Raw genomic sequence first — 8,070 nt, forward strand, 5'->3', positions numbered from 1 at the left:
GACCACTTGACCAAATAAAAACTTAACCTTTTCCCAATTTTAGTTCTTGGCAGATTTTAGCAACTTAGCACAAGTCAAGCAATCTCAACACAATTCAAGCAATCATTCAAAGAGTATATGAGCAGCGGAAAGTAAAGCATGTAACTTGCAAGAAAGTAAATGGGAGGAGTTTGGAGGGAGCAAACACAATGTTGACACGGAGATTTTTGGCGTGGTTCCGATAGGTGGTGCTATCGTACATCCACGTTGATGGAGACTTCAACCCAAGAAGGGTAACGGTTGCGCGAGCCCACAGAGGGCTCCACCCACAAAGGGTCCACAAAGAAGCAACCTTGTCTATCCCACCATGGCCATCGCCCACGAAGGACTTGCCTCACTAGGGTAGATCTTCATGAAGTAGGCAATCTCCTTGCCCTTACAAACTCCTTGGTTCAACTCCACAATCTTGACGGAGGCTCCCAAGTGACACCTAACCAATCTAGGAGACACCACTCTCCAAAAGGTAAGTGTTGATGATGAACTCCTTGCTCTTGTATTTCAAATGGCAGTCTCCCCAACACTCAACTCTCTCTCACAGATTTGGCTATGGTGGAAAGATGATTTGAGTGGAAAGCAACTTGGGAAGGCTAGAGATCAAGATTCTTGTGGTTGGATTGGAATATCTTGGTCTCAACACATGAGTAGGTGGTTCTCTCTCAGAAAATGAATGCTGGAAGTGTAGGCATGTTCTGATGGCTCTCTCCACGAATGAAGAGTGGGTGGAGGGGTATATATAGCCTCCACATAAAATCTAACCGTTACACATAGATTCCCAAACTCGGTGAGACCGAATGGTAAAACTCAGTCAGACCAATTCAGGTCAAAATATGAATGTTAGGCTTTTCGGCGGGACAGATGCAGTCATCTCGGTGGGACCGATATGCTAGGGTTAGGGCATAACCTAATCTTGGTGTGACCGATTACATGAACTCGGTGGGACCAATTTCTATAATAGGCACATAGAGAGTTGGTCAGGCAAACTCGGTGGGACCAATTTGCTCACTTCGGTGGGACCGGAGTGTTCTGAAAGGGAAACCGTGAATTTGCATTGCAGACTCAGTGGGACCGATTCGCTCATTTCGGTGGGACCAAAATGTTACAAAAAGGAAACAGTGAGTTTGCAATCCCATCTCGGTGAGACCGATATCCCTATCGGTGAAATCGAAGTGACTAGGGTTTGTGGCAGTGGCTATGTCAAATGAAACTCGGTGGCGCTGGATAGATCAAATCGGTGGGGCCGAGTTTGACTTCTAGGTTTAGGACATATGTGGAAATGAGAAAGTGGTTGAGGGTTTTGGAGCATATCACTAAGCATTTTGAGTAAGTAAGACATTAAGCAACACATCATCCCCTATTAATAGTATTGGCTTTCCTATTGACTCAATGTGATCTTGGATCACTTAAATGAAAAATGTAGAGTCTTGAGCTTGTTGCCAATATGTGTCCTTAGCATTTTGAGGGGTCCACATCTCTAGTCCATGCCATGCCAATCATTGAACTTTCTGAAATGATCATCTTGAAAGAGCATTAGTTCAATGAGCTATATGTTGTTAAGGATTACCAAAACCACCCAGGGATTAGTTGCACTTTCAATCTCCCCCTTTTTGGTAATTGATGACAACATATAGATCAAAGCTTGGACAAATGATAATAAGAATGAAGTACATTGTCTCTTTGAGAAGTATGTGATAAGCAAGAGCTCCCCCTAAATTTGTGCATTATTTAAAATTTGCTTTTGAATGCAAATGCACAATTAAATAGGATCACGGGTTACTCTTCCATGTCACATACATCTTGGCGGAGCACTCAAAATGATAAAAAGTAGGAACAAACACTCATCACCAAGGCACAGTGAATGATCATACATAAGAGATAGATAATGTCATCATTCAAGCACAAGCATTAAGCATGACATGATCAAACACATGACCATACAGATTATCTCACACATAAACATAAAGTATCTCAACCAAGCAAGAAAAGCAAATGAGTAGCAAAAGAAGCAAAGCTCTCTCTCTCCGAAGCCTATGATCTATACACTTTCTCCCCCTTTGGCAACAAGTTACCAAAAAGCTTGAAAATGCATAGTGCTATGCGACTCTCTAGGCTTGATCTCCAGGAGGAGGTGTTGAGAGGACTCCAAGGACAAAAGCATCAGTGGAAGTTGATGGAGCTGGAGGAGTTGCCACTGGAGGGGCAACTGGAGCCGTGGCCGCAGGTGCTGAAGCTATTGCTCTTGTGTCTGGCACTGGCACTACTGTAGACCTCTGTGCCCTAGGCACTCTGTGAAACACCTGTGTAGTTGCTTTTCCCTTCCTCTCTTCCGCTTCTTCCCAGAGCTCTTCAATTGCTGTCTGAATTTCAGTCACCTTCAAGTCAAGATCATAGAATTTGGTTTCAATGATCCTCTCCAAGCTCTCCTGGTTCTGAGTCAGGGTGGCCAGTCCTTTCTCAGTTCTGAAGGTTGCTTGAATAAGATATTCAAGCTGATCTTGCTTTGACTTGAGGAACACTTCTGAAGCTTCTTCAGCACTTGGCATCTTTGCTGCCTTCTCAGCTTTAGCTTTCTGTCTCTTTTCTTAAGCCTCTAGGGATGTTGGATCTTCAGCAGTCATGACAACAGTGTTGTCTTCAAAGTCAGGCTTCAAATGCAGATGCTCTTTGTCCAACAAGTACACTCCCTTGGGCATCTTGGAGTTGATCAACATTTGTATGTGTGGAACATACCCACATGACCTCTTCTGGTCAGCAACTGTTCTCTTGATTGTCTCTACAATCAAACTCATGACTTTGAATTTCTATGGCAAATCAAACATCTGAAGCAGATTGATGGAATGGCCTCTGATTATCCTGTGATCTTCTGATTTAGGCGACAAGGTGTGCCTCAATATGGTGTTCATAGTGGCCAGACCAGACATCAAGTAGTACACTGACCCTAGCTTGTGAGTCTCCAAAGCTTTGTCAGGTATTTCCTTGTACATGTTTGCCATGGAGTTGTGGTCTTTCTTCTTCTCAGCATAGACATCAATGTCTTTCTCATGCTCCTTGGGTGCTTTGATGAGCTTTGCCCACTCATCCACAGTAGACCGGTACCTTGTACCTTCAGTCATCCACACTATCTTTTCATCTGGATAGAAATGAGTTGAGTAAAACTGCATAATGAGCTCATCATTCCATTTGGTCAACTTTTGACCCACAAACTTGTCAACACCATTGAGCTTGAAGCTCTCATGAACTCCTGGAAAATGGTCTTCACTCTCATCAATATACTCCCAATCAACCCACTTCATGTCACTGACAATGGGCTTCTTGTCAAGCAGCACTATTTCATAAAAATCTTGTTGTTCTTTGGTGTGGAATCTATAGTCCACAACCGTCCTTCTCCTCACTGCATATGGATCAGCTTGTCACCACAATCTGAGACCTGCATCTTTCCTTTCTTTCATCTTCTCAACCATTGGATGATTGTCATCATGGTCTAGAATTTTTGGCTTGAGTTTCCTAAGCACTTGGGGTTCAACATCTTCTTCCTCAACTTCAGGCACCGGGGCCTTGTTCTTCTCTGCAGCAGGGATGTTCCTAGTGCTTCTCTTAGGTGCTGTCTTGGAGGCTTGAGCTGGAGCTTTGGGGGCTGTCTTGGGCTTTGAAGGAACAGCCCAAGACTTGATGGCATCCCCCATCAACTTTTGTGACTTAGCAGGAGGTGCTGGTGTAGCATCCTCTTCTTCCTCTTCCTCCTCGCTAGTAGAGTCTCTCCTCATAGATGGATTTCCAAGCACTCTAGCAGTAGTTTTCCTGACCCTTTTCTTGCCCTCTTCACCTTTTCTTGGCTCAAGTGTAAACACCATAGTCTCTTGAGTTGATCCCCTGGCCTTAGACATTGGCACTCTCCTGGCAGGTGCTTTCTTGTGCTGACCTGGCTTGGTAGAAGCAACATAAGCACATTCCTTCTTTAGCACCTTCTTCTTTGAGCTGACTTCTTCAATCTCAAAGTCCTCATCCTCAGAGTTTGAAGTTTTCTTCTTCCACTGCCTAGTCTGAGCCTTAGGCAGGTTTCTTGGTGTGCTCCTGCTACCTTCATCATAACTGCCAAAGGGACTAGTGCCCACACTCAAGTCCATCTGCTCCTCTGACTTGTTTTGACTATCACTTTGATCAGACATTCTGCACAACAAACTGAGAGCTAACCCCGTGAATAGTTGTAGATGAGATAGAGTAGATGAGCATCACAAAGTGCAGAGTTTTTGCAAAAAGAATGAGTCAAAAACTTAGTTTTAGTTTTCTATAGGAAGCATTTCAAAGCTACCGATTTGTAAAACTCGGTGACACTGAAGCAACTTTGGAGTCTAAACTAGTGGAATCAATCAGACCGATGCACAATTCGGTTACTCCGAGTTTGCTAGGGTTTCACAAAGTCCTGATATCGGTCACACCGATTTGCAATTTTTGGTTAGACCGAAAATCACATGTGCAATGGCCTTAGCCAAATTGGTGAGACCGATTTCTACAATTCGGTTGGTCCGAGATGAGTCCAGCGGAAACCTAACCCTAATTTTCAAGTCAAATCTAATCTAAAGGATGATTTCTGTGGATGGATCAATCTCATACTTGGAAAGAAACATGGCATTGCCTTTGTGCTGGGAGTTGGACTTAAAATAAAGCACAAAGTGTTGAGCTCATACCCTAGCTTGGCGATGAGCTTGCTACGGCGGCAACAGAGGGGAGGATTTCCGTTGACGGCGGCTGAGACCAGCGGCGGGAGGTCAGTGGCGACGAGAAGATGATCCGGAGACCCGAGGCGGCATAGCAGGACACGCGCGGGCGAAGAGGTTTTGGAGGAATTTCCAAAATTGGACTCGTCGGTATATATATCCTGGCACTGTTGGTGTGACCGAGTGGAATAACTCGGTGGCACCGAGATGCAGAATCGCAAGCAGTTACTGCAACTCGGTGAGACTGAAGAGTTCTAATCGGTTGCACCGAGATTGAAAACTTGGTCAACCCAGTGAACTCGGTGTGACCGAAATGGAGGAATCGGTCAGACGAAATACATAGAGAGGTTTTTGGAAGTTTAAGTCTATGACAAATCGGGACTCCGAGTGCTCCCACCCAGAGGGTCTGAATTTGACTTAGGTCAAACTTTGTGATGTAGCATGAAAAGAGTTTGAGACGAGAAAATCATAGATAGCTAGAGGAAGTTCTTAGGCATTCTTGTCCATCCATTTGGCAAAAGAAGAAAATACAAACAATCAAAGCTACAAATGGATGTCCTCGAATGAGAAAAGTATGCAACCAACATGCTCACACAATAAAATGGCAACTGAAATATGTGGCAAAGCATGCACAATCACTCTAGCATCTATCAAGCAATGGGCGATGACTAGGTCATCTATATATGAGTATATTGGCTTAGGAGTCAAATGAGAACATTTGATCATAGGTCATACTCATCGTTTAAGCACAAGTGGGGTTACCACTTTTACATAAAGCATTGTTGTGTTCACACCATTAGAGTTTCTTTAGCTCAATTCTTAGAGTAAAGCTCCCCCTAGATGTGATATCCCCCCTAAGAGGGATGAACTAACCTTGGGTTTTGTCGATGATGACTTCACGTAGATGTTGAAGATGTGGATGCTCATTGTTGATGTAGATCATTTGAAGCAAACCATTGGAGCGAGTTGCACTTTCAATACCTACATGGTTAGTCCCACGAGGAACAAACAAGGATATCCATAGACATAGAGTGAAGCACACACACATGATGATGTCCATGAAAGCATTAGGTTACCTTGTCCCTTGTCTTACCAACAAGAGGATTTGTGACTCCTTTAACTAGTGCAAGACGCGGAAGTTGTTTGCACTTGTCCTTGCCAAAAGTAATATGAGTGAAGTATGTTGGAGGAGTCCCCCTCAAGAACTCTCTAGCTCTTCTTCTTCGGGATCCACATCATCTTGATGGGAATCCTTGGGGTTGTAGATGTACTTGATGAAGTAGAACTTGATTTAGTCTTAGGAACCCACTTGACCAAGGCCTTTGGAGCATCTTCAAATGCATCAATCTCCTCTTGAAGCTTGTCATTGCCTTTTAGCTTGTGGTCTTGTGGTGGAAGATCATCTTGAGCTTGTGTTACCTTGAAGGAAGTAAGATCACACTTCTCTTGTTGAAGAACAAACTTCATCTTGGGGTATTGATCTTCTTCCCACTCAACTCCATTGACATTGAACTTTCTTTCAAAACCAACACCTTGATTCTTCCGGTGCCTACCTTGCCTGCGTACAATTTCCTAAAATTGCTTACTTCCGGCAAGGCTCTTGTAAACACCTTTATCTATAATTCCCTTCAATAAGCTATTTTCTTGCTCGAGTGTAACTTGGCTAAGAGAATCATTAGTGGAATCGAGAGAACTACGAAGCAACAATATTGGATTTAGCATGATTATTGTTACTACTAGAAGAAGAATATTTCTTGTTCTTGTTGCTAGATTTTACTTGTGGCATGTAAGTAGACAAGAGTAAATGCTTGGCAATGTAAGAAGAACTTTTCTTCCAAAGATCATCATGGATGGCCTTTAAGAACCCATGTTCTTGCTCAAGATTGAGCTTTTTGAAGCGTAACTTCTCATGAGTTTTTAAAAGTTCTCGATGATCTTCTAAAATAGTTTCATGAGCCAACTTAAGAGTGTTCAATTCTTTAGTTAGACGCTCAATTTCCTTATTATTGGTGTCATTCATTTCATCTTGATTAGCATGATTAATAACATACATAGTATTCATCACTAGAGTTGTCAACAAGTAAATCATCATCACCTAGCAAGTCATCTTCATCACTATTGAAATCAACATACTCGGGGTATGTTACCTTGGGGCCTTTAGCCATGAAGCATCTCCCAATCCCTTCATTTGGTGAATCAAATATGTCATAGGAGTTGGTTGACACAAGTGCTAGACCGGCAACACCTTCATCTTGAGTATATTCGGAGTCGGAATGATAACTTCTCTCGGAGTGGTGGTCGGAGTCGGAGCCGGATACCCATTCACTAACATGAGCTTGATGTCTTCGTTTTGTGTAGCCCCTTGATGACTTGTCCTTCCTTTCTGAATCCTTACTTCTTCGAGAGGTTCTTCGTTCATAGCGATCATCTCTACTCTTTCTCTCTCTTGGAGGTGATTCTTCCCTTTGCTTCTCCTTTTAGGTGAGTCTTCTTTTCTTTTGTAGGGAGCCGTACACTCACTGGAGTAGTGCACGGATCTTCCACAATTGTAGCAATTTCGCTCATGACTAGAAGATCTTTTGTCATTGTAGGACCTTGACTTGGAACTTCTTTCCTTGCTTCTACTCTTGTAGAATTTGTTGAAGTTCTTTACCATTAAGCTCAATTCTTCATTGAAGGCTTGTTTCTCATTTGATGGTGTAGGAGCATCACATGAGGCTTTATAAGCACCACTAGTCTTGTTGTGAAGCTCTTCTTTATCCTTGAGTGACATCTCATGAGCAACAATTCTTCCAATGACTTCGGTTGGCTTGAGATCTTTGTAGTTTGGCATCATTTGGATCAAAGTGCACACGGTATCATATTTTCCATCCAAGGCTCTCAAGATCTTTTTGCCGATGAATTTGTCGGTCATCTCTTCACTTCCTAAGCCAGCAATCTCATTTGTGATGAGAGCAAGCCTAGAGTACATTTCAGCGACACCTTCACCATCCTTCACTTTGAACTTGTCAAGTTGACTTTGAAGCACATCCAACCTGGATTCCTTGACGGAGTCGGTACCTTTGTGCATATTAATCAAAGTATCCCAAATTTCCTTTGCATTCTCAAGACGACTGCTTTTGTTGAATTCTTCGGGGCACAATCCTTTGAAGATGATATCGCAAGCTTGAGCATTGTATTGCAACATCTTCAATTCTTCCGTGGTAGCTTCACGATTTGGTTCTATCCCATCGAAGAATTCACGTTGCAAACCAATACACACAATAGCCCAAACGGCGGGGTTATGTCCAAGAATATGCATTTTCATCTTATGTTTCCA

Source organism: Triticum dicoccoides, chromosome 3B (genome assembly GCF_002162155.2).
Source record: "Triticum dicoccoides isolate Atlit2015 ecotype Zavitan chromosome 3B, WEW_v2.0, whole genome shotgun sequence".
In the NCBI taxonomy this organism is placed as follows: domain Eukaryota; kingdom Viridiplantae; phylum Streptophyta; class Magnoliopsida; order Poales; family Poaceae; genus Triticum; species Triticum dicoccoides.